Source organism: Anomalospiza imberbis, chromosome 9, assembly GCF_031753505.1.
Source record: "Anomalospiza imberbis isolate Cuckoo-Finch-1a 21T00152 chromosome 9, ASM3175350v1, whole genome shotgun sequence".
NCBI lineage: Eukaryota > Metazoa > Chordata > Aves > Passeriformes > Viduidae > Anomalospiza > Anomalospiza imberbis.
The window spans coordinates 16,269,545-16,297,218 of record NC_089689.1 but is presented as its reverse complement, the minus strand read 5'-3'; the positions used below and the strand labels follow the sequence as shown (position 1 = coordinate 16,297,218).

The following is a 27,674-nucleotide window of genomic DNA, read 5'->3' as shown; positions in this document are numbered from 1 at the left end:
TGAGCCCTGGGTGCTTGCAGGGCAGGTTTGGCTTGTGCAATGCCCCTTGCTTTGATCAAGTACAGGGCAGGGGAAATGGAGCCAAATTCATACCTGGGCTGATTGCTCCATCAGGCCTCAGGTAGATTTAGATCTTGTTCACGATTGAGAATGTGCCTGATTAGGATGACTACAACATGTTCCCGGTTCCCTGTTTTGTACAGGGTCCCCTCATGAAACCCTTGGCAGATACCCTGTCCACTTTGGACAAACTCTGTCCTTTTCTTGGCAGAAATCCTGTCCACTTTGCTGCCTTCATGATGAGGGCTTACAGCTTTCATGAGTGCTGGAAACCTCAAACCCAAACCATAGGCTAGCATATGGTCACTTTTGGACCTCTCCTCAGTGCATCAGTCACTATTTTTTGCCATTTTGCCTTCAAGGAAGACAAGGTAGGAGACATTAGGGTTCTCAAGCCAATGGTCCCTCCCCAGAGTCACTCCAAAGCAGCTCCAGCCTGTTTGGGGCAGCCTCATTTTATATCTGCTCTCCTTATGGGCTTTACTCCTAACAGCAGCAGTAATTAGTCCCTACCTTACACCACCATTTGCTCTTGTCTGGGTTCTACACTTGTCATTTATCTGTCTGTGAGTGATTCAGCTCCTGTGCTACATGGGGAGGGACAGTGATAGTGCTTGCTCTGCAGGTATAGCACAGACCCTGCTCTATCAAATGCCTAAACCCTGATATACTACAGAGCTCACAGCAATCCCTGGCAGTGGGGTCAATCACTATAAATATTCAACAGAGAAATGCTTGCAGAACAGTGAAACTGAGATACTGAAGGATGATAGTTCTGGAGAAACAAATTACCCCCCAAAGTCTGTATGATTGCCTGACTCATACACTAAAGCATCAAGACACAGGACAGCCTTACTAATTGTTAGGGAGATCTGGGGCTTTTGGGTCTATTTTGCTCAGAGATACCAAGTGTCTTGAGAGAGATAATGATACACTTTATCAGGCCATACAAGAGAACTGGAAAAAGGAGATATATTTTCCAGAATATTGGACGTGTATGAGGTCATTTAGTGTTTTGATCCTTTGAATATCATCACTTTTGATTCAGTTTGAGCACTGCATCTTTCCAAAGGCACTAATTGATTTGGCTCTGTACAAGATGAATAAGAATATGGCAACTGAAAATTTATTCTTGACTAGAATGCTGAGGCATGAGTCATATACCTATTTTCCATTAATTTCTAATTAAATATGGTAAATAAAAAGATAGGTAGTTTGCCTTATTCAGGAGCAAGTAGATCATCCAAGCAACAAATCTGTGGTATGGCTGTTTGGCATTTACCTCTAGCCTAGAAATTTGTCCAATTATCTTACCATTACTGGAACCTGGTACATCACAGAGTGCATACTTCAGGCATATAATTTCAAGGGCAGGAAAGGCATATCAAAAACATCATTTTCTAATTCTGTAGATGAGGGTTTGTTTACACAATCTTATACCATTTCAGATGATTGGAGTCAAGATCAGTAGAAAAAACTAGCTTTACTATAGATAACTTGAGCCTTGCCAGGCCTATATCTTAAGGCTTATATTAATGTCAATACAAGTTTCAAGGGACTACCCATAGGATAGTCTTGAAAATAAGATGTCACATTTCAATGAATTTAACCCAAGGCACAATTTTTTAAGTGCACACTGTAAATATTAAATAAATTTGTCTACTCCCTTGTAGCTGCTGCTTATTGTTTGAGAAATATTTCAACTTAAAAACTAAAAACTGTGAAAATTTTGGCATGTGCCAAAAGAATTTTAGAATTTTGACATAAACTGTGATCTAATTAAACAATAAGACCTGACAAAACAGTCACCACTGTCTGATAATGACCTCCCGGGGCAGTTAAACATACCAAAGCAAAGCAGAACAGACTGAGAAGGTCAGCAGCAGCATTAAGAAACCTTTTACAAGATGTCTAATCATTCTTGTAGTTCTTACTTTTCTTTGTTTTATATTTCTTGTATTTAAAAAAATAAAACACACACATGGAAATATAGGAAAGACATTGTTCTGATTTATCTGCATATACAAAACCTCCAAACTACAACTATGTGGTCTATGTAAATAATCCTAGTCTGATGGACACATTATTTTGCAAATTTTATTAAAACATAATTATTATTCTCATGTAGCATAATTAATACCAATATACTGGGCCTAAAAAGAACATGATAGAGGCAGACTGTACAGGTACTTACAATACTGCTGACATAGGTATCCATCTAAAATGGAGACTAGAATATATACAGCTCTGCATCCTCTGTCACATATAAGATAATGGTTCAAATTCACAGTGTGGACAGTCTCTTTAAATGGGTTGCCCTGAACTAATCCATTCACATATGATTTAGGATTTTCAGGCATCTTACTAATATGGAGTGAGAGTACCTAACTTCAGTGAGTTAAGCTTTGCCCCTATAATAACTCAAAACAATGGATGCATTCACAGGTTAGTTCAAGGCTCTTGTGCGCTATACTTAAGTTTACACTGCAAAATATACTTCCATGGGCAGCTTCCTTTTTATTCATGACAAAGGATAGCAGTGTTTAAGGTACAGAACTAAACTGTGGAAATGTTTATATAGCTTATTTTTATAATGCAGTTAAGTAACTGGAAACACAGCACATGTATCTCCTCATAGCTGAGAGAAATACAGCACCTCTTTTTACAGACCAGCAGTAGGGACCATCCCTTTGTTATCTGCTGGTTCTCTCAAAGACCACTGGCAAAGAAGTGCTACCTACAACACACCTCAACAAATTACACTATAAATTTGATTTCTGAAGCCAATTAAAAGTTTAAACATAATACCAAAAAGTAATTCCTTGCAGAAAGACAGTGACCATGTCCTAGTATAAAGTCTCTTCCTAATTTGGAGAAAAAGTCCATGTAAATACATGTATGTGCATATACTGAAACTGCATGTAATCTGCTGTTCTGTAACATCCCTGCAGCATGGCAATTAGTACACTAACCTTATTACATTTACTCCAAGTACAGGATTTCCTGGTTTCCAGAAAATTAATCCCAATATACTAATTTGTTTCTAATTAAGAGTATCAGAGTACATGATATGCAAAACTTGATCCTATTTGCTTTTGTATACATAAAAACGATTCAGTCACCCCCTTGTCCTCTAAAATATTTTGGTTTGTTTTTAACATTTAAAGAGCTGATGCTGTGCTTACCTGCTGATTTCCATTGGGGTTTCTGTGTGGTTTAGCCTAAATACTCTTAATGCTGGACCTCTCATGCTATGAGCTACTTCAAAGGACAGAACTAGAAAAGGGATTGCTTTTCTAAAAAGCACAATATCAAGGAGAAAAGATAGCATTTTGAACTCATGATATCATGGAAAAATCATAGAGAAAATCTATTAGAATGATAGATGTCATAAATTATAATATAAAACACCAGCAGAGGTGTTTTTTTTTCCTGGAATAGCTTTGAAATTGAACAGTCTCAGTTTTGCTCAAATTTATTGCTAAAGCCTCTAGTTGAAAAGTCACTAATGAACAGAATCAAAGTAATCAGATTTTTACATTACAAGAACTAGTAAAATCTTAGTTCACAGCTATGATTTCCTAACGAAGCACCAGTACCTATAAATGAATATCATTTCCGGCCTCAAGGCTCCCCAGTGTTTTAAGTACAGTGCCCATTTATCCATCAGCATTGACCAGATACTGTTGGATTATGATCTGCCCTTTGGAAGCAACATAAAGCAGGTCCATTTTTTAAAGTTTAATGTAGCATGTAGTTTATCATAGTTTTTCTGGTCAAAGGAATTTTTCCATAAATATTCCAATATAACCCAATCAAAACACAATTTTGATTTCTAGACCAGACTTTTTCTTTGATCTACAATTGGTTGATTATATTATTAATCTAAAAAAAAATGTGTCCAAGTAGAGTGTTGATTAGGAGACTGACAGTCAAGTCACTTAGTAGTACTCATCAGAAGTAACAAATTTAAGCTAAAATTCCGTAACCAAACCAAAATGATGTCAGCTTCTACCAATCTGTGCAAAGCCCAGTGTCCTGTTCAGTGGTGGCAGTAGAGGAATGCAAGTACCACAGCTGCCCAAAATGTGCGCTAGACAGCCAAGAAGCAAATGACCAGAGTAAGAGAGGAATGCACTGATTCAGCAGCTGCTAACAGCGAGGATGAAATCCCAACCACAAATTAAATTAATCTCCTTCCATCATCAGAAAACACCAAAGGAAGGCAGAGTGCAATGAGCCATGCTGAAACAAGAAAGCGTTATTTATATCTTCCAGACCCAGCACTGGTGAATTTGGCCCTTCATCTATAAATTACCCATTTATGCCTTTAATAGATATTTCAGGACCAATGATTTGTAAGACAAGAAAGAGGGTTGAGACTTATGCAATGGCTCAGTGCTGTTATGTGTTGACCAAAAGGTTTAGCCTTTGCCCTAAATTTTCTGGGCCAAATTATAACATTAATCAGAATGTAGTTCATTGAGTTGCATGGATATATTTGAAGGCTGAAGTTAGTTCTCTGTTTTGTGGGTTTCAGTACCTCCAAGAGCACAATATGTTCCCAAGTAATATTTCCATGCACTCATCAAGATCTGAGGATTTCTGGAAAGAAATGCATGCTTGGGGCCATTTTGTAGTTTATTATGTCCCAGCAACTGAGGTGTTAACTTGTTTCATTGTTGGTCTGAGTGGAATTCTGGCAAACAATGGGATTTTTAAATTATCAAATAAAAATAACAAAAAGCTTTCTTACATGGTAAACCATTCTTAAGCACTCATTTTTTGGCATTTTGTAAATGTAAAAATACCCGGATTTAAAAACTTAAGGAATAGTTTATAACTATATGGGTAAATTCATCTTGAAGAGCAGGATCTCTGTCCAAGTTACAACTCCTAGTAAACACAGAATTATAATAAAACTAATGAATAATGTTAACCACAGAGGTATCAGCAGGCACTGCGGTAATTATTACCATGATTTGTTTATTGACGGCTATAACAAATTCTAGCAGATAGAAACTGGAATCTTAGGAATAGCAATTGGACTACGTTTAAGTATCATTAGATACTAACTAATAAGAACTGTTAGGCCGCTCTTACTTGGGAAAATATCCCCAGAAGGAAGACTTTTTTTAGCCCATCCCTTTTCTTTATTTCTTGTAAGAGCTTAACAGGCTGCAAATATTTTCTGAGAAGCAGTCATTAGGGTGATGCAAAGGGCTGCAGCCTGCTCTCTAGTACCATGTTCAGAGAGAAGCAGCTTACAAACAAGTTACCACAGGGTAACATAGGGTGTGAACTTACAGTGCATCAGCTGCTCTCTCATAATTGCCTGTGTGCATGCTTTTATCCTGTGGTTACTTCAATACTTGTTTATTCTTTTTGCATAGAGATGTAAACTGCCTTGAATTATCTAAATAGCTGAGGGGAGAGAGGGTGCAGATGGTTCTCTGAAGCAGCTGATGTGCTGTGGGTCCTCTCCCTGACTCCACAAGAACAGGCCCTAAGCTCTTCCAGCACAAGTGACCTAACTCCAGCTGAGTGCAGTGACTCAGGATTTACACCACTGCAGCTGTGAGCAAACCCAAGCCCTTACCCTTCATCATGTAAGGCCATACTGTATCATCAGTTTTTAAGTCTAAGTCACAATTGGAATCAGTTAAGAAATCAACCTAAAAATCAATGACACAATATGGCCCAGAGATAGCAGCAATCCTTCCTGTAGATCTCACATCTTTACTTTTAAATCTCCTCTGTTGGACAGACCTGGCCTGTTTTGGTCTGCTCCTACTCCATCTGAGTAAAATCAGAGATAGGCACAGAGTAAAAGATGGCATCTGGATTCCAGTTACCTGGATATATCTGAAATTTGAGCTCAGGCCCTGACTCTAATTTGACATGGTCCTAACATCACACAGATGTGCAGACCCTTGTTGATCCTTGCTGATGCTTGTTGATCCTCCTGAGAGCAGGAGAATACAAACTCTCTACTAATGATGGCAAAGAGCAATGGAAATAATTTTCAAGAGATTTCCGCTGCTTTGCAAGACCAAGCATTATCACTAGGAGATAAGACACTATAGTAATTCTTAAGATAGGAGGACTCACTCTGACCTTCAGCCTTCACAGAGCTTCAGAGCAACTTAACAACCTTCTGGATATGACTTTCACTTTGGTTTCACACACACAAATGGCTAAAGTTCAGCTCTACATCTGTCTCTAGCTGGGAAGAAGAATATCTCACCAATAGCAGTCTCTCCAAGTTTATCTTCAGTTAAAGACTCATGGATATCTTTCAGCATTGCAAAGAGTTTACAAGTTCTTCCTGTTCAGTTCCCCTTGGTCATTTGCTGTTGCTCAAAGAAGCTGTTGTGTGGCTGTCTCATTTGGGCACAGTCAAACTGGCTGACAGGTGGAAGCTCACAAATGCAAATTACTAAAGCAATACAGCTTTCTTCAACTAAGTGTGTTTAACTAGTTTTTGAAATAGCAGTACATTTTGAAGACAAAAATACCACTGTCAAGGCCAGCTATAACTTCTCTGAAGTGAATAAGATGAAAAAGATTTTTGGCATTCCTGCCATGGGGACCCCACCCCAAAAGCATACCACAGCAATCTCCACCTGCAGCGGCACAGGGCAGACCGTGTGTGCCTGTGCATGGAGGTGTACACATGCCCACATGTGGTTTTTCAGCCAAAGTGGATTTAGAATCCCGTGGCTAAATTCTGTGCTCATTTACACCCACTCTAATCCCAGCAAAATTAGTGGGATAGCAGGCATGTGAGGCAGCACAGTGCTGGCCTCCAGACTGTGTGATTCCATTCAATAAACACACTGAGGCACTTGTGCTGAATGAATGCTTTTACCTTCTCCCTTTAAACCTGATATTTTAGATATTAAGAGAAAATAATTACATCCTCCTCCTGGGAGGTTTATTTCAAATCCTTGCTAGGGCCCCACTGTGGCCAGTGCTTACATTTTTCAAAATTGATTTTAGACAGTATAAATAGTCTGAAGCTGCACGTGACATTTCCTCACCCGAACAATGACACACTATTGCAGAAACATTTCCCAATGCAACACGTGGGTTTGTTTTTTGGCATCACTTATTCATTAACCCTTTTGTACTCTGCCAACAAGAGATATTTCTAGCACATGAACAAACTGATTACTGTTGGCAATTAGAAGAGGACCTCAGATTCATATCTTAGCAGAGAGGCTCCTGCTTAGAAGGGATTTTGCTCCTGTAACTTCACAAGTTACAACTTGTCAGCTGCACAATAGAAACAGATCATACATGTGCCTTCAGCCAGTCCTAAAAGTAGACTAAAATACATTAGCTAAAATTACCTTCCTGGTATTGCTTGCTCCTCTCGAGCTGCATGCACAATCACTCTTCATTGAGAAGCAAATCAAATTATTTTAACCCCTATTTCATATTAAAACTGTTCATTGCATTTTCTTGTTTAGGTGAGAGAAGAACATTTTAATTCTTAAATTTACCTAATGATTTCTATTTCTGACTCTCTTCCTGGGCAGCTAATCTAGGGAAAATAATAAAAGAAAAAGACAATTAGTTTCTTATGAAATAGGCTTTGAATACTAGGTTGGCACTCTAAGCCCAAAAATGCAGCGTAAAAGACCTGTATATGAAGAAAAACCTATTTAGTAACTTTAACGACTGAGGTGTGTGGATTAGGCATTCAGCACATTATAACTTCCAGAGGTAAATGCTCCAAGTTATAGTTTTTATGCTTGATATTTACAGAGATATTTTTTTTGCCACAGGTCACAGAGATTCTGTCCATCCTTTCAGCTTTTACATTTTAATCCTGTTTCTATATATAAATTTTTAAATGAAGGATGTTATAAGGTGAGAAAATGCTTATGGTTATTGATGTAAATACCCAAAATGTGAAAGCAAATAGCTTCTATCCCAGCTCAGCACCATGACCACTAATAGCTTGCCTAAAATTAACTTCTGAAGATGTGAGGCACTGATGAAACAGTACAAACTGTTTCATCATTCCACATCTTGAAGTCTAAGTCCAGTAGAAACACCTTAACTAACCTGGCAGAATCTGCAGGGCTCTTGAGGAGCGCTAATATTAGCAGCCCTCTTGCTTCCACCACATGCAGAACTGGCTCACTACTTCAATTAAAATGTAATCTTAAAGGCAAATCCCCAAAGGCCAATTTCAGTAGAAAAACACTTCCACAGATTTTTATTGGCTCTAGACATGGCCACTGATACCCCTAGCCATGTCTTGATATGATTTTGGTCTGAAGAAGTCTGAATGCTTTAAATCCCTGAGCTTAAATCTCCTTCCTATGAGCTGAATTCAAAGCACATTGGTCTGACTGTGCTATGCACACAAACACACATCAGTGAGAACAGCAGCGACTGCCCTTCTCTAAAACATTTGTCTATTGATTTTGTTACAGTATTAGTTACAGCCATATCTCAAGTCTGTGCTGCAAATCTGTTACTGTTTAAATGTTTAAATGATAGTATAAAACTCAGATCATATTGATGTTGCGGGTAAATGATGTTTTAGCTCAGTGAGCTGCTGGAACAACACTTAGCCACTCTCTGAATTACTGCACTTCCTAGACATTTTGTACTTCAGGAATATGAACAAAGTTTCAGCCTCTGGTTTTCTAACATTACCATTTGAAATGTTACAGTAAGAGCTTAGGAAGAGTTCCTTGCTCGCACAGTAAACTTTTCCAATGAGTATTTCAGTTTGTTTGCTATATTTCATTGACATTTGTGTGTGCATACACACACATGCATGCACACATTTCATTGCTAATTTATAAAGCACAGGGTGAGAATATGATCATAGTGTATCAAAAATAATCCAGGAGAAAGAGCAGTAAAGCATGTAGCCTGAAAACCTTCCATCAAACATCTTGAAGTTGCTGTGGCTGTTACACTGACCTACATGAGTTGTTATTGCCATTTGGCTCTGAATTATTAACAATTAGTAAAAAGATGTAGCACCCTTTCAACTCCAGTTTTGTCTATATACTCTAAGGTAAAAACAGTTTACACTCAATGCTAGTTAGAAAACATCTGTGAGCACCCCAGCACTCTGCTTCTAGTGGTAACCTTGTTAGTGCTCCACATAACTGCATGTAACCACTCAGCATGACAACCTCTTGCGTTTCTCTTTATGAATAATTTTGTTATACCACATCCATTTTCATGTGTTCTTTAGTACAGCACACGACTACACTTATTAGAGTCCCCACCAGAGAATTATTCTTCTTGTTATCCTTAATGGTGCTGAGTACTGCTCTCTCTGGATTGTAAGCTTGGCACTTTTCAAATCCCATTCACTAGGGTTTTTTTCCCTTTATTTTCTTTAAAATTCCAGCAAAGAATTTCAAGGGTGGCAAAATAAATATATGACATGTATATTAGAAGCAAATTTATCAGAACAAATGGAAGAATTTCAGGTGATTGTGGGATGAAAATGGAAGGAAAGCTGAACTCTGTAACTTTGATGTAACACTTTATGTGGAAAGTTGCGATTTTTCAACCAAAATTTTAATTTTCTCTTCAATGACAAATGAGAACAAAAATGGGACCTATCCACAAAATTTTATTTGTCCCACTTACCAATTTATTACCATGTAAATTGGAAAATAGACAAAAGGGTAGGAAAAAAAGACTCAATGTACTGCTCTACTTTTATTAAACTGGCAAAAAGGACCAGAATTTGAGGGGGAAAGTATTGCTACTTGTGGTGGATTGTCATATCTCTAAATCTGGTTTTATTAGAAAATATCATGAACTGCAGGGCACACTTTAATGTTCCCAGGCATGTCATAGAGATTTGTAGGTGAGGACCATGATCCAAGCTCCTTCCTCTTTGCTAAGCTAATAGGGACGATATACTTCGGGAAACTGAGGTGTCAGGGAAAAGGTTCTTCAGCAAAGTCATAATTATAAAAACAATGAGTCATCAGGCAGAGATGATGACATTACACCAAAAGTCCAGAAGATCTTTAAGTATAAATTGGCTGGGCTGCTGGCAAAAGACAAGCTCTTACTTGAGAAAGGTTCTTTTCCAAAGGAGTTGGACCATGGGAATAGTGTCCCTCCAGTGCATAAGTGTCATCTCAGAATGATCAAGGAATTAGAGACTTGAATCATCCATCCCATATCTGACCAGGTGAATTTGGTAAACTGATTCAAATAGGAAACTAGGTCTCAATCTCTTGAGATTCAGCACAGTTCTGTCGGTACTACAGCAAGGTAAGGAAAGCCACCTGACACAAGGTAACTGCAGGCAGAGCCAGCCTGTGACAAGCTTCTTCATGACAAGCTACTAAGGAAGCCAAGTGGTTAAGAAGAGATACTGCTGGGGTAAAAATTTGTGCAGCAGGAAGCTGAGTATGGCATTCAGGTCCTGTTAACGCTCTGGGAGGTCCAGCAGCAGTGAGATTGGCAGCATCTGCAGGGTATGGAGGAGTATTTATCTCAGGACAAAGGAGGATAATGATAATATGCTAAGGCATCACAAGCAGCTATGCAAAGGGACCCAAAATTAATTGTTGACAATGGTAATGTACACCAACATAGAAAATACAAACCTTTTATGCCAAAAGCAAGAACTAAAATAGCAAACAAAACCCCAGTAAAATCTACAGCTGCCAAAAGAAAGGAATAAAGAAGTGTTGGGTGAGTGAGATACAATGAATAACAATCAGACTGTTTGAATGCTCTGAAAAGACGAAGATTATTTATTCTAGAAGGGAGATGAACAAGATGAGGACATATTGGAAGCATGCTATTGAATGGCAGAGACAAAGTAAATCATGTCTTTCCTATCATGATAAAGAGCCCAAAAAATCTGTAATCAAATTAAAAGTTGGAGAATTCAAAATATTTGGTACCATTTATAGCCACTGGACATACACGGCACAAAAAATTTTCCAATATATAAAACTCATGCAACTTCTACAGAAGCAAACAAAAAAGGCCAGTTATCAGAACTGAGTTTAAAAAGCACTGTTAAAGGAGTAATAAAGTACTTTCTTCCAAATTTAAACCAATCTCAGAACATTATGTATTATCAATGCATTGAATTGGGAGAAAAATCATCCCACACCTTCCTAATGTAGAACAAATGAAGATACTTGTTATCTCAAGTGTCTGCCATGGATCACTGTCAGAGACAAATCTAAAGTCCTTTCCAGAGTGCAGACAGCTCCATTTCTTTGTTTTGATTGTGTTTTTTCAATTTGCCAAGCAGGCAAGTCAACACAGAAGAATCAGTAACCAGCTAATAGAAGGTGAATGTTAAACTATCTGCTGTCACTAAATAATTATATATTCACAATGTTCACAATGGAGAAAGTGGTTATTTTGCTACATGGACTATAATTCAGACCCTCCCTTGCACTCTTCTGGCTGTGAGAAATAGTCCACTCCTCCAAGTGCTGCAGATGCTGATACTTCAGCCCTTCACAGAGATTATTTCTCATACACATGAGGACTTGTTTAGCTACATCACACAGAAGAACTCAGTGCCTGCACTGCACTACAGACTTGATTTGATTTGGTATGAAAGCTGCTAGTCACTTTAGGACCTCTACTTCAAGAATATAAAAATGAGTACTACAATATTTTGAAATACACTTTTCACTGTAAATTCCCAAATAATATGCTTTGATACTCATAAAAGAAAAACAGTTGTCAAAATAGTAATCTATTTGAAAGGCCAGTATTTTCTCTTGACCACAATCCGTGACCTAAACCATGATAGGACAGAAGACATGAGAAGGTGGTGGCCAGTCCATTTTAAAGCTGCTTTGCTTTGTCCATGATGCTCCATGTTGCTGACACAGGCAAGAGCTGATGGGAGATGGAGAAAACTGTATTCCAAAGAAAACCGATCTATCCGTTGGCCTCTCAGGAGGAGCTGGCTATATATCCTGGAATGCCTAATGTTCAGAAAATTTATCTTGGTAAAGGCTCAGGAAAATGTATGTTTTTATTTTACCCTAAGTAAAAATATTGGTCAATGTGAAATTAAAAAGTGAAAATAATACTCCCCCTTGTAAAAAAATTCCAGCCTCCTACACTGACTGTATCTTGTAGACGTCTAAAACAAATAACATGAATTTTATGTGCTTTTTTTTCTACTAACATTTTATTGGTATTTATAATGTAGTACAGAGAGACTTTTAAGAGGGAAAAAGGCAAGTTACAATAACACACCAAAGCATTTAGAAAAGGCTGTGGTTGCAGAGGACACAGACCATGCTACCTTCCTCTTTCTTTCAAGGTGAGTAACAGAAAACAGCAGGCAAACAATCCAAATCCTTTCTGTTGCCACTGAGGCACACAGTGGCATAGAAATAACATATTTCAGATGGTCACCTTTTCACACTTCATATTCTGATTCTAGCAAAAGAACTAGGTCTACAGAATGCAGAAGTAGTATGTGTAGATCATCATTAATACAATGGTAGCAAACGATCAAAAAAGCACCAAAACACAATAGGCTGTGTTTTCCCATAAATTAGCTCTTGAGATTTCTCTTCAGTAGAGCCTTGGGTAGTTTGTTATTTAGATTTTACAGTTATCGACACCTGACACCTTTTCAGCTGCCAGTGTCATCTACTACAGTCTTAATCAGGAAAATTTAAGCAAGACCTCCTCCCAGCCTTGAGGATAACAGCCTTGAAAGCAAAAGCTCTGGTGTCTTATTTGAAATCCAGTGGTTGTCCCTATGATCTCTCAAGGAATATCTGGTCATGTGGACTTAGATTAAAAAGTTCAGTACATAGCTGGCTTTGTAATACTGCATACAGAAAGTGATGGGCCTACATCAAGCTAGGTTAAAGATTCAGCTATCTAACACCCCAGGCTGGGGTGTGAAGACCTCCTGTTATTCCACTGGGTGATTGGACTGCATTCTAAATCATAGTTCCATTATATTTGAGAAATTGTGGCAGTCCAGTAAATTTCCCACTGGATGAAAAAGGGAATCATTACCTCCATTTTTTAAAAAGGGAAATAAGGAAGACCTGGGGAGCTACAGGCTAGTCAAATCTCACCTCTGTGCCCATCACAAGCACAGAGAGGATCCTCCAGAAAACTATGCTAAGGCACATGGAACATAAGGAGACTGGCTGATGACAGCCAACATAGCTTTGTTAAAGGCAAATTTGCCTGATAAATTTGATGGCTTTTAATTACAGGGCTACAACTTCAGTGGAGAGGGAAGAGCAACTGATGTCATCTACCTGGACTTGTGCAAAGCATTTGACACCACCCTAACATGAGATCCCTGTCTCTAAACTGGGCAGGCATAGATTTGATGGATGGACTACCTGGTGGATAGGGAACTGGCTGAGTGGCCACATTTAAAGAGTTGTGGTCAACATCTCAATGTCCAAGTGGAATCCAGTAAGTAGTAACTGGTGGTGATCCTCAGGGATCACCACTATTGGGATGGGCCCTGTTTCACAGCTTTGTCAGTGACACGGACAGTGGGATCAAGAGCACCCTCATCGGTGACAATGACACTGAGCTGTGTGGTGTGGCTGACACGCTGGAGGGAAGGGATGCCACCCAGAGGGACACTGACAGGCTGAAGAGGTGGGCCCCCGTGAACCTCGTGAAGTTCACCAAGGCCAGAGCAAGGTCCTGCTCCTGGCTCAGGGCAATCCCAAGCACTAACAGGGCTGGGCAGAGAATGGATTGAGAGCAGCCCTGAGGAGGACTCGGGGGTTTTGGCTCCACATGAGGCAGCAATGAGCACTCACAGCCCAGAAAACCAACCCTATCCTGGGCTGCCGCTGAAGCAGCGTGGCCAGCAGGTGGATGGAGGTGATTCTCCCACTCTGCTCTCATGAGACAATGCATAGAGTGCTGTGTCCAGCTCTGGGGCCCCAACATAAAAAAGACGTGGATCTGTTGGAATGAGTCCAGTTGAGGGCAACAAAGATGATCCAAGGGCTGGAGCACCTCTCCTGTGAAAACAGGCTGAGAGAATTGGAGTTGTTCAGCCTGGAGAAGAGAAGGCTTTGGGGAGAGCTTAGAGCCCCTTCCAGTACCTGAACGGTCAGCAAGAGAGCTGGAGAGGGACTTTTCACAAGGACAAATAATGGTAGAACAAGGGGAAATGGCTTTAAACTGAAAAAGGATAGGTTTAGATTGGATATTAGGAAGAATTTCTTCACTGGTAGTATGGTGATGAACTGGAACCAGCTGTCTGGAGCAGTTGTGGATACCCCATTCCTGAAAGTGTTCAAGGCCAGGTTGGAGGGGGCTTTGAGCAACCTGGAGTACTGGGAGGTGTCCCTGCCCTTGGCAGTGGCATTGGAACTAGATGATCTTTAAGGTCCCTTCCAACCCAAACCACTCTATGATACTGTGATATACAATGAACAGTTATTTTCCTTCCAGTACAAGACAATATAACCATTGCTTAGCTCAAGTTGTTTCAGTAAATACAGGGTACTGAAGCAAGTTTAGATTAAGTAAGTTATATTAATGTCCACAGCTCTCAATCAAGCATGTTTCCACCATAATGCCCTTAAAAGTTTTATGTTTGTGTATTAAGCCAGAAGTTCTTTCACAGATCTGCTTTTTTAGAGCCACAGTCAAAATAAAGATATTAAAGTAATAAAGGCCTGGAATCCAATAATAATATGTTAATTCCAATACCATAGAATGGTAAAATTCTTTCACATTTCAGCAAACAATCTTTCTTACTTTCTTAGGCTGTGATGACTAAGGCAGTCTCTGAGGGGGTGGAAAGGCACGTAGAAATGTTCTGGGTTGCAGCTTGTTAACTATTCCAATGGAAGCAGTCTACTGCCTCTAATGAGCTCACTGTTTTAAAACAAAGATATTGCACCAACTGTAGAGCTCGCTGGTGCCACCAATTAGTGAAAATATAAGCTTGGTTATTGTTCCTTCTAAGGTAAAACTGTCATTTGAGAGCATCAAAGCCACTCTCATCATTGCTGAAAGCACACTTCACTGTACCATCTCTGTGAAAAATTATCCAGAGGATGGAAAAATAAAAATATATAGTATATTAAAAATAATGCTACAACGGCTGCTATCCAGACACAGCTGTTAGCTCTTACTCTTTTATAAAGGGTCTTTTCCAATAAATGATTCTATTTCCGATAAATGATTCTATGATTCAATTTTCTTGAGCATGAAAGCTTGTAAATGTGTGACTTTTATATTGGATGCCTGTCTGCAAGGCATAATGTTTGATTTAGTGCATTAGTTTAACATTAGATATTAGGACAAAGAAAAAGATGGAAGATTCTGATATAGTGTCAGACACATAAACACCACCTTTCTCACACAACAGAGAAAGTCAGTCTGAGACTAAGAAAGAGGCTGTTACTGGAACCAGTAGGAACATGATGACCCTCCTAAATCACTGCACAATTTGATGAGACACACAGAAAATGGGGAAGCCCTTGGGCAAGCAGCTCAAGGGTTTAGGACAAAAAGCACCTTAAGAGCAGAACCTGGATAACAGGGAAGAAACATTGAAATACTCCCAGGTACAAGCTCAAAAGCAACCCAAGTAAAACAACTAGGACAAAAATAAGTGGCAGGCTCTGTCAGAGCCATTTTCATCCCAAAACTAAAGAGAATGAGAAGATGAATTAGAAACACATTGGGTTCTACTCATAATACAAACTGAAATCTCCACAAGAAAAACACATATGGTCTTTGTAGCTTGTTTAGCTCCTCAGGGTGCAAGAGAGGCAGTCCTGATTGAGAACCTATAACTGACCATGAATTTCTTAGTTCTGTCCCCAAGGAAGAAGTAGAAATCACAACATTAAATAGCATTATACCTCTTTGAGGCTAGAACTACTCATTTACCCTCTGGTACATATACACATACACCTTCCTTTATTGTCTGATTGGCCAGGTTGCTCTGTCTAGGAAGTGAAAAGGAGGCAAAATCCTAGAACACTTCTGCCTTCTATACAGAAAAGATATAATATTTACTTAGGAACTAGCTTTCTGTAAGTAACCCATGCCCCCAAAAGTGATAATGTTTACATTATAGTTTTGCACATGGTAATTGACGTTTGCTTTCATTTTATAAGACAACCTGGTTTAAACCAAAGAACATCTGAACCATCTCAAACTGCTGGAAACTGCAGTTCATTGGGAACTCTCCAATGACATTTGCTTGTCAAAAATGCTGGTCCATGAAAATCTATAAATTGTCCCCAGAGTATTTCAGCCAACACCTGGTGACATCCTGTCTGTTAGGCAGATCTTAGAATGTCTGGCTTCTTGCTAGCCTGTCTGCTGAGCTGTTGGGACGCCCAGTTTCCCAGACTGCTGTATGCCCTACCACTGAAGTTCTCAGTACTGGTACTTACCTGAAAGCCTTTGCCAACCTCAGTCAAACCAGAGCTTTTGGGATCAAGGACCCTTGCCTCATGCCCAAAAGTGGCTTGCACTGTAGCTTGTAGGTATCTGCAGGATGACATCTGTCATCATACTTAATCCCAAAGCTTTTAGATGCCCACTTCTGAAATCTGTTCAGGCTGCCTGTCTTCAATACTGCTCCAAAATCTGGAAACAAAGTGGACTAGAAATCTTGTGTCCTCGCTCTCAGGACAGATAGTACAGTGGACTGTGGCCTGGGAGCCCCAGAACCAACAAAATTCCTTCCAATTTGATTATTCTCTGCAAACCACAGCACTAAAACTGACCAAAATTATGTCAGACACCATCAGTCAGTCCAGCATTCCCTGCAGCACAGTTAATTTCAGATATATCATGTTTCCTGTGGTTTTGGCTTTTGTCAAAAATGGGGGGTAGTTCTCCCCTCTTCCTTCCTCCAACCTCAAAGAAAACATTAAAATCTGTGGAAGAATGATTTTTTTTTCCCAGTGAGCTCTACCTGCAGAAACGACATATTTGGCTATTTCATGACAGTATCCAGAGATGTCTGTAATGCAGACATTGGTATTTCCAGGTCTGTTTTCTACAGCTCTTCTCTATTAGGAAAAGATTTATTTTCCTTTCACCAGGCAGAGGAGAATGCACCTTGCCCTGCAGAGGCATTTTTAAGTTTCAAAATAGCCCCTTCTATTTCCAGCATTTTCTTTGAGATTGCTTCAGTCAGTGCTTGACAAAGGGCTGGTGCAGAAGCCCCAGGAAATCATAATTTTCCAAAACCTTTATGCTAAGTCTCTCAACTCATGCTACAGAAGCTAATACAGTATGAACAACACTCATCCTATTAAATCTTTGGGTTCTTGTGTCTAAAAATTAATTCCTTCAGGGTTTGTTTCTAGATATCATGTGCTCAGTCCAGGATACAAAACATTTTGTCTAAAATATGAAGAAAAAAGCAAAAGTATCTTTGAGAAGTATAACTGAAAGACTGCCAGAGAGCTCACAGAATGTCAAAATGGTGTGCAATATGCCAGGACTTGTTTTCCTTTCCAGTTAACTGAGTGTTAGGCATAATTCAGAGCCTGATTCAGTACAAAATACACTGTCAGTTACTCTACAGTAAAAGCTTGCCCTGTAACACCAAGACTGAGTGAGTTCTTTGCTAAACCATGCCCCCAAGATTCCCAGTATGCATATACAGCATGGCTGGAAATGGGGAAAGAAAAGGGGACAGACTCCTTAACACTGATAGGTGTAGCAGACCAGAAGGTCACAGTGGAGGGTGGGAGGAAGCACTGTTCTGCTCCATTTGGGCAGAAGAATTTTGTGTTTGTTCAGAAGCATAAGAAACTTTGAAACACCATATAAGGGCTGGGACTAAGGCCCTGCTGGAAAAAAACCTGCTGGAGCTGAGCTCTGTGCATAACTCATATGAACATTAATGAGAGTTAAATGCACGCATTGAAAGAAGAATAGACCCCTTAGTGATTTGTCAAGATAAAATTCAAAATAACTTTGAATGCTCAGAGGTAAATATTAGGTTTAGGAATTAAAACCAGCAGAAGTAGTGGAACAATTGCCTATAATGAGATCCAGGAACAATCTACCCACTGTACCAGGTTTTCATTAGAGTTATGGCCTGCAGCCATACCACCTTGGGCTGTGATCTTAAAAGCTAAGACCAGTTGGGCTGCTTAGCTTTTGGAAGACAGACCTCCAAGAAAGCTTACCACTGCAGGAAGAGCTTAGTGATGCAATAGACAATGTTTTTCATTCTGATTCAGTACTGGATTCAGGTGTTAGGAGATGTGAAGGTCTTTTGTGTGAGATCCAAATCTGAGGATCTGATGATCTGTGATCAATAAAGCATGCCTGTTATTTGCCATGAGTGTCCAATGGCACTTTGAAAAGGCTACTGCATTTCACTGTAGAGGTGGTTGCATGTCAGTAATAGATAAAAGCTGTCACTATAATGTAATGATCAACTTCACAGTGAAGTTGAAAAGCTAAATTTGCCAATATGGGGTAAGTAGTTTAAGTCACAAAAGTTCCAGAGAGGTGCTAAGAAGTGTTTGCTGTATTTTTTAAAGGGTGTGCATATACCCAAAAAACACTGTTCCATCTCAAAGCTTTGCAAAGGGAGGGCACTTTTAACCCTGGGTTTACTGTTACTGTTACCACATTCATAATTACGTAACATCTGCAAGCACAGCTAAGCTGCCTCTACAGCAGCACCTGAACCATCAGAGCCCACAAAATGGGTTTTAGGAGCAGCTCCCGAGGAAGCTCAGTTGTCCAGCTGACTGGGAGAACAGCAGACCTGTCCTGTCCCCACTCTTAAATCCCTCAGATGTTAGCCCTGCAAGGAATCAGGTGTATTGAGTGGTAGACATTAAATAGTTCCCTATATCTGAATTGATGGGACTACTCACAGGGCAAAAAGTTAAAGATGCATCTCTGTCCAAAAAATGAAAGCATAAATGAGCAGTACAGCTACATATATTCTAACTGATGTTCTTGACCTATTAACCTCCCTGGTTGTCACTGTACCAACATTGTTTTGTTTATCCATGTAGGACATGATCCTGCATACTTCTGAGAGCCCTTGAGTCTGTAGCGCTCAAAGGGATGACTTCATCAGGAATTCACTGAAATACATCAATTGGGTTCATTGAATTCAATGATTTGAGAGCATTTGGCATCCCTTAGGAAGCAATTAGTACCTTCCAGAAAAGGGGCCTCAGACAAGCAGGTCCAGGAAGTTCAGACAGGTTTTCCTCTGGGTTTTGGGACAGTTACTATATGTATATAATAAATACCTGCTTTAATTTTTTGCTTCAATTTTAAAATGCAATTTTAAACAGAGCTTGAGCTGTCTATTAACATTTGGTATCATGCTAGAACTGGACACAGCAAGTCTCTGATACTTGTGAGTATTGGTGATTTGCCAGAACTGAACTGCTAAATTTATTTAATATGGAATTTTGTTGTAATATGACCCAAACCAAACATCTCTCCCCTTTAGAGTGATGCTTTTATTTGCATTATGTAGCTGAATAAAATGGTCTGTTTGAGATATCCATACAATTTACAGTAGTTGCTCATCCCTGACTTTTTGCAGAGAATAAAGCCGTGAGTTTGTTGGCTTTTAGACTCCAGGCTCTGTCCCGACTTGTGCTTGTGTGCAGGCCGAATTTGCTTGGTATTCCAGAGTTACCACTGACTGCATGGGAACAAGCAGGGTCACATAAACCAGCTGGAGATACATGTTTGTGGGGAGGAGGGAAAGTGTCAGCATACACTACTCACTGTCTTATATCAAAAACTCTTCCAACTCACTGTACAAAAGGTTGGAAGCTGGAGCTGGAAGCAAAGTGATTCCTTGGTTTTTATATTTTTCTTTACACTAAATAAACTTAGCCCTAGGACTTCACTCCTCTTGCCACAGGCATTCCTCTTGAATGAGTATGCCTGATATCTGTGTCTCTTATCATAATGCTGAGAAAATACTGTGTTCAGCACAATGAAGACTTTACTACACAAAAAGCTGGTTAGGCTTCTGTGAACTGACAAATTGCATGTGAAATCAGTTGTTCAGGAACATCCGAGTGATCTCTTTAAGTGTAAAAACCTCAGAAAACTTTCTACACAGAAAATGGTGGGAAGGGAAGAGACATCAACAATTACTAAAAGCCATTTTAACCACTGATAAGGCAAGCACTTTTCATATTTGGAAATGCAACCACTTTTTTTCCAAAAGTGCCCCATATTTGCAATAGCTCCAACTTCATTTGGGTAAATGAGACTTCCTTCCTTCCTTCCTTCCTTGACACATCCTCCAAAGACCACTATAGTCCACAGAAATTATTAAATCAAATCAAATAGGTTGTGGATTAGTCCCTTAAAGAATGACAATTTTGCAGCAAAACAAAGCACTGTAGTTAGTACAATCCAACAACAAAGTATATCATACTCATAAATAACAGAATGCTTTAACATTTGCACACTGCTCCTCCTTTGCTTTGCTGCTTTTAGGTTTGTAACTACAATTACTACTAATAGCAACTTTTAACACAAAAAATTAAGTCCAGTACTCAATACAGTCAGAAGAACTGAAGGAAGCATGTTCCCATTTAATTTCTAAATGCTGTTCTAATCCCTCCTAAAATCCTAGCAGCTTCTACAGCACTGCACAGGGATCCTTCTGCTTCAGAAATACATCTTATTTATCTATGCAATAGGCAGCTCAAGGCAATAGAAAAATCCACATTAGAAAGAAGCAGAGTGTAATGCTTTTATAGCATCCTATATCAGCCTTCACACCAGAAAGATGTAAACCACCAAATGTCGAAAGAGAGCGTATTATCCAGGATAAACTGAGCACTGCTGCCACTGTCAACTGCTTTAAGAGATGCACACTTGAAGCACTGACAGCAATAAGTGAAACTCCTGTTTACATTTTTTTTTAAAGAAATGCATATCCACATTTCTTTTCCCCAGATAATACTGTAAAGTTCTACCAAAAGGTTACTCAAAACCACTGCAAATAAAGTGCATGTACATAAATAACTTTGTCTGACTTTTTGTTTAATGTCCAAGATGATTGGAACAGATTGTATCATGAACTACTTTCCCTTTGGCTAATTAAATAGCCGTCTCCACTTACCATAAAGCATATTCTTATTAAAACAAGTATCTATATTCATTCTGTTGGATAAATTACTTCCAAGTAAGTGCCATAAAGCCCATTACATTCCTGCTTTAAAAATGGATCAGGTCCAAACACACAATCAAAGGATTTCACTGGGATTATTTTAGATTAGAAAAACTATGGTAGACACGAAGTCCTGACAAGATCATAAAGACATAAAGGATAAATTAGCAGTTACATACCAAAGTACTCCAGCAGTTTCTAGCATATTCAATAAGGTAAAAAAAAAAAAAAACACACAAACAAAAAAGATGAGAAAACCTTATTGTACTAATCTAAACATAAATGGAAATCTGTTTATGCAGAAATCAAATGTCATGACTAAATGTTATCTCCCATACAAATCAAATAGCTATTTCAAAGCTTAAAACCCAACAATAGAAAAGAAATAACCAAGTTCACTAACTAGCTGAGTAGGAACTTATTTCTTTCCACAAGTTCCTTTTTAAATCGAATTGAAAAGACCATGTTATGATCGACCATATTAATGAGTCATTATTGCATAACTGTATTTTTATTGCAGATATATTACCTGCTAAATGATGCTGTTTTTCCAGAAAAAGTTCACAGTACAGATTCTATGGGAATGTTTCCTGCTGACAGTCCCTAAATCTTTCAGAAGCTGTCAGCAACCTCAGAAATCAAGTCTGCAGTACCCTAGCAAGCAGAAGCATATGTACAGGCTTTCTATTTTTAAGCTGTAATCCAAACCATTAAAGAAACACCTTAAACATAAAAATTGATTGAAAACAAGATGATCCTATCTCATTTGTTAATCTAAAGGGCACTGTCAATTATGTGTAATCTAAGCTGCACTTTCTATAAATACAATTTGACATTTAAAATATACTTTTTTCCCTCCACATACTTCTGCCCCAACTGATTATCCTCAGACCCACATTATCAAATCCTCAAAACTAAAATAAGTAACATCAAGTAAAATAAACATTTCCACAAAGAACACTGATCCATGGGGAACACCCTGTCTTTTCTGTTTACCTGTATCCAGCTTGCTTATAACACATTCTTCATCCATGCAGCTCATTAAAGGGTGGCACGTCAGTCAGGAGCTTACAAGAAATTAAGCAAAAAGGGCTATAATTGCAAGCAATTACTAAAGATGACCAGACAGAATTTTGAAGAGTCATTATGCTTCACTGTAGTGATCTTGTTCTGCTTTCTACATTTTTTTGAATGAAGACACAGAGTAACCAGACCCAACTAAGAGTAACTCTTTGCTAGAAATAGGATTGTACCAAAAGCACAATGTACTTTTATACACTGAACATGTGCACAAACATTCCTTACCAAAGCTTACTAGACAAAACTGATTACCATTGCTTCCATCAAACCAAGATTACTTTCTTTTCATTATAGTGGCCATTTCCAAAGTGGTGGTTAAGAATTTACAGGCACAAACTCTGTTACTGGTTGACTAGATTTTTATGACTAATTTCCTCATTTGCTGTTATGAAGATTTGTCCACATAAACCTGGTACACAATCTCATGACTACATTTTAGCATGTTCCTTTGTTTTGGATTTTTGCTAGAAATTTTTTTCTCAAGAGCACAATGGACTCTAACATATCATATTTCCATGCTGCTTTTTCGCTGGCCTGAGCAATTGGAGTAGCTAGGAAACTGCCACATTGGGAAATTTCCTCACCACAGCCAAGAATCTGAAAGGTTTATTACCTCTAAACCGACCTCTCTCACATTCTTCAGGACTGTGAATCAGGACAAGGGTCGTAGTCCAGAAACCACTGACTGGCAGAACATTTTCTGTGAAGACCATTTTGCCTGCTGATCTTTGCTTAATAAGTAATAATTCAAATAGATGTGGACCATCTATTTGATAAGCAGTCACTTCCACCAGTCTTGCAGATGCTGCTTTGACACCTAGTTTAGTAGTCCAGCCCATCATCTGTGAAAGCTACTGGCTACTCACAAACAAGACTCATAAATCCTGCATGGAATCTCATCAGAACAAACTTCAACTGTTTGGAAGGGCAGACAAAATCTGCAGGTTTTTAATCTTGCCACAACTGATGCTGCAGCTTCAACAATTCCATAGTCATCTCATTAAATAGTAAGTGATAGCAATAATTATTTCTGAAAAGTACTAAGGATTTTTTTTTTTTGGCTAGTCTCAATGAAGCTTTCCAACCAAACATTTTACTGCAGCTGGCAATGACAGAAAATGCTGTAAACACAAAACCCATGGTCATAAAAATGTTGCTTTAAAACTGAAACCCATGAAATGAAGGTGAAAATGTGGATTAAGATTTGCCTTAATGAGAGGAAGGAAAGGATGAATCACAAAATATAAAGCAAGTACATGGAGGTACTTGGGTAGTCTGTAGGTATCTTGGGCATTGGAGATATTTTTCAGCAAGTAAGGAAACCCAGTGTAGGATTTCAATGTTAAGTAAGATTTACAATAAGTAAGAAATCTAAAAATATTTACAGTTTTTATTATATTTTCATTGCCAGTGGTCCTTTCTTTGCTATGGATTGACATAAAGATCTTCACATGAAAAGCAGGATTTTGCCTTCCACCCCAGTTTCAGGTGCAAAACCTTCAGCTGAACTTGAACAAGCTAACACTTACAAATTTGTTACTATGTTTTCTGTGGTAATAGCACACTTTCAAGAAAGTTTTGGAGATACCAAAGCACAAATGCTCAGCAGAATATGGTTTGTCATACGCTGTCAAAAACTTTTTAGAAAATCACCACTCGGTTTTGAGAACTACTTTTAGGCCTTCAGCAAGTCTATAAAGCCCTCCTTAAAGTTTCCCACCTGCAAAGTTGAGACAATCATCATACTTAACTTCCTTCATAAAATCCCTTGATACCTACTGAATAAAATCACCCAAGGAACTGGCACATTTATACATACATACATATATATATGTGTGTGTATATATTTATGTATATATATGTGTAGTCGCTGTTGAGGCAGGGATGGAAATGAAGAGACTCCATCTTCAGAAGGCAAAGAGTGATTTTTATTAATGAGTAGCGTTCCTTTTTTATAATCAGGATCGCTAATGTGAAATATGATTGGTCTCAAAGTGAAAACCTTTCACACCATTGGTGCACTATGAATAGCACACTGTGGAAGAACATATCTATAAACAATATGAACAGAAAGAGAGATAATAATTGTATTCATTCCTTCTCCTAACTTTCCCAGGCTAGGCCTGGAAGAATTCTTTCTCTTTTTTCTCTGACTGAACTGAGAATATCCACATACATATGTATATTTGCAATCAACTCTATAAGTGAATTAAAGGAATGAGTACAGCTCCATGTATAGAATGGACTGGCAAGTTAAAGTTCCTACAAAAATAGAAGTATAAAACCATCATAATATTTACGGTCAAACTTTGTTTTTTAATCCTACAGAGCCTTAATTCTAGCTTGAGCATTATGCTATATACCCTGTATTTTGAATAGACAGAATTTCTACAGAACCATCCATTAAAGACTTTACACTGAGGTTTGTCTTCAGTCTCAAATTGCTGTAAAGAAACATACTTAGGAAAAATCACCAACATTGCTACAGTTAAGTTTCCCTGATATATCATACATCACTCACCTAATTGCAATATTTATGATTGGAATGGGTTGATGAAATATTTTTTAAATTTTCCAAATTATTTTCTTTTGCATATATTGAATTCAACTACTTTCTGTCCAAAATTTTGTCATTGTTTCCTGAATGGATATATTAAAAGAGTTCTCAGAACCATTAGTCAGATACTTTTATAAACATACACTGAGTTTGAACAAAGCAGAGTTACATTTTGTTCTAAGTGCGTTAAGTCTTCTGAAAAGGATTGACTGTATGTGATACATGCAAGCTCACTTACTAGAACTGTTCATTTTTCTGAGGTGAATGTTCAACTATATGCCTCAGGGCACAATTATTGGTCTGAATCACTTTTTGAGGTAGAAAATTTTGGTGAGTGTGTGGTGGTTACATGTAGGCAAATGCAGACTAGCGGGAGCCAAAAGAGAAGCAGGAAGATGAATGCTAATATTTATGAAGTCAGAAACCAGCTACAATTTAGCAGGTGCAAATGCAAACTTCTAACAATCAGAAAAAAATTATGAAACTCAGTAAGAACTAGCTCAGTTTAAAGTCTGCCTGTGGTTAAAAAAAAGCAGGCATAACACCTGCTAACTGTTACATAGCAGATTTTATGCCTTTTATCTGATTTTCTCCATATTTTTTTATCTCAGCAGGCATCTACTATCAGCTCTGCTGACTGACTATGCCTTCTAGCCAGTCCTTGCAGGCATCAGCTTGTCCTTCAGACATTCATCCTTCCAGTACACCTCATTTGTAGCTATCATAGAATATCTCTTTTTGTCCCCCCATGGTCCTTCATGACTAAGACCTAGTATCTGTAAAACCCTTGAGATTCTGCTCTCCAAGGAGCTCAGCCTTGTTTCTTTCAGCTCACAATATGCTGCGCTAGAGGCCAACTTTTTTTTTCTGTCAAGGTTTAACAAGCCTTGTAAAATGTGTTACTTCAAATCTCCTCATTTCTATCATGAGCTGAATGAACTACTACTAAACACCTGGGAATTGCTAAGATGGGAAAAAAGGAGTTCCCTTCTGCTGCGGCCTCTAAGTCATATTTAGTGGTGTATTTCAGTTATTTCAGCCTTTCCGAAGAGCAAGTCCTCTCTCTCCTACAATACCTTTTCTTTAAAAAAATTCAGCCACCTGGTAGTTCCTTGTGAGTTTTGATCACTAAAATCTGTTGTTCCCTGGGCCAAAAAACATGATGAGAATCTACAGCTGAAGGTCACGGGAGAAATCATCTCTCATAAGCAAGGGAACAGGAATCCATGTCTCCTTTGAACAACTCCATCTAATCAAGAGCTGCACCTCACTGATAAGATGCCCTTTTGGTTTGTTGTACAGCTGTGTTTAGGACTTTCTCTGAGCAGTAAAGGATTAACACTTATTTCTTCTTCCCCTCACCAGGGGTTACAGTGGCTGTCCCTTAGACTTCTACCAATACATCACGCCCAGAAGAGAATGAAATGAAGTCAAACCAGAAGTTTCCTAGGTGTGACTGAATGGCCCTGTCATTAGATGATCACATTGACAACCTTCTGCTTAGTTTTAGTAGAAAATACTATCCATCATCTAACAATTGAAGTCTAATAGCTCTCTGGCTTATGATTATTACTGAAATCAAGCAATGCATCCACCCATACCAGCAATACCTTCTTTATTAGGGCCTGAACACATATTATTCTGAAAGTCACATTTCTAATAGAATCATCATTTAGATTTTCCAAAACCCTTGTGAAAAGACACAGCCTAGCAGATAAGAGAGTCTAACTTGCCCATATTCTAGTATTGACAACAAGAATAAAGAAGTAATTAAACATTTTGTTAAAACGAGGTTATTTTGTCAAGCTTCTTCCTTTTTGCAGTATTATTTATATCAGATAAAAGATCCATCTAGTCAAGTATCCTGACTCTGACAATGTCCATGAGATACTGAAACCAAAGGTAATAAAGGTAAACATGTAGTAACATTACTCCAGAATACTTCCCCATCAGGAACGCTAGTAATAGAGGTGTATACAGTAATCCTTGATGCATTCCACTCCCCCAGCTCTGATCTTACCCTATAATTTTTGAATTTGTGCAAAGTTTTAGCACTATGTTATAAGGATTTCCACAGATTTGCCTCTTTTGCTTTAATGGATTGCCTTCAATCAGGAAGCATCACTCAGAATTCCAGCTTCTTTTTAAACCATACAACTTCTACATATTCTTGAGAATAAACAAGATTTTATTTCTCTTTATCAAACACTTCTCCCTTTAAAACACTACATTTATTCTTATTACATAAAAACATGGCTTAAATAAGGCTTAATATAGCGAATAAGAGATGGCAGAGAAACTAAGTGGTGTTTGTTCCAGAAACAACAAAAACCCCCAAACAATCCAGGAAAGAGGTTTCTGTGTTGCTTTCTTAAAAAATATTGTCAGTTTATCTGATAGAACATTACACACATTCAGCCAAAGCACAGGCTGCCATGGTCACGCCCAGGTGTCCTCATTGCCAGCACTACTGCTCAGGGTCCTTTGCCACTGCAGGAAGACATTATCAAAAGCCCTTTTGTGCCTGCTGGCTTCAGAGGTACAGAAAGCTGAAGAAAAGGATTGAATATCCTATAAAATACATGCAACTGTCTCAGACAAACTTTACTGTGTTTCTTGACAGGGACTCATGTAGAGCAGCACACAGTTCCTACCATCACACTAATTTCTTGTCAAATCTTTCCTACCCAGGCAGCATGGCAAGGCAGTGCTGAAAACAAGAGCTTCCAAGAGATACTAAAAGATACAAAGTATAAGCTTACACAAGTGCCTTGTATAGTCAGCACCTCCTCCACTGGCATTAAGATGCTATCTGCCCACCAGACTCGGAGGAGAACC

The 27,674-nt window shown here is 38.6% G+C and overlaps 1 long non-coding RNA gene across 4 annotated transcripts in view; it reads right to left on the bottom strand.

The window, feature by feature from the left end:
• The window catches only part of LOC137479433 (uncharacterized), a 513,525-nt gene that overhangs the window by 228,390 nt on the left and 257,461 nt on the right, over positions 1-27,674 (bottom strand). For 3 of the 4 annotated variants that reach the window (XR_011002245.1, XR_011002246.1, XR_011002243.1), the window contains one exon: positions 7,569-7,609. The exons of the other annotated variant lie outside the window; for it this stretch is intronic. This is a non-coding gene — a long non-coding RNA (uncharacterized lncRNA). The remainder of the gene's footprint in view (positions 1-7,568; positions 7,610-27,674) is intronic. 4 annotated transcript variants of the gene reach the window in all.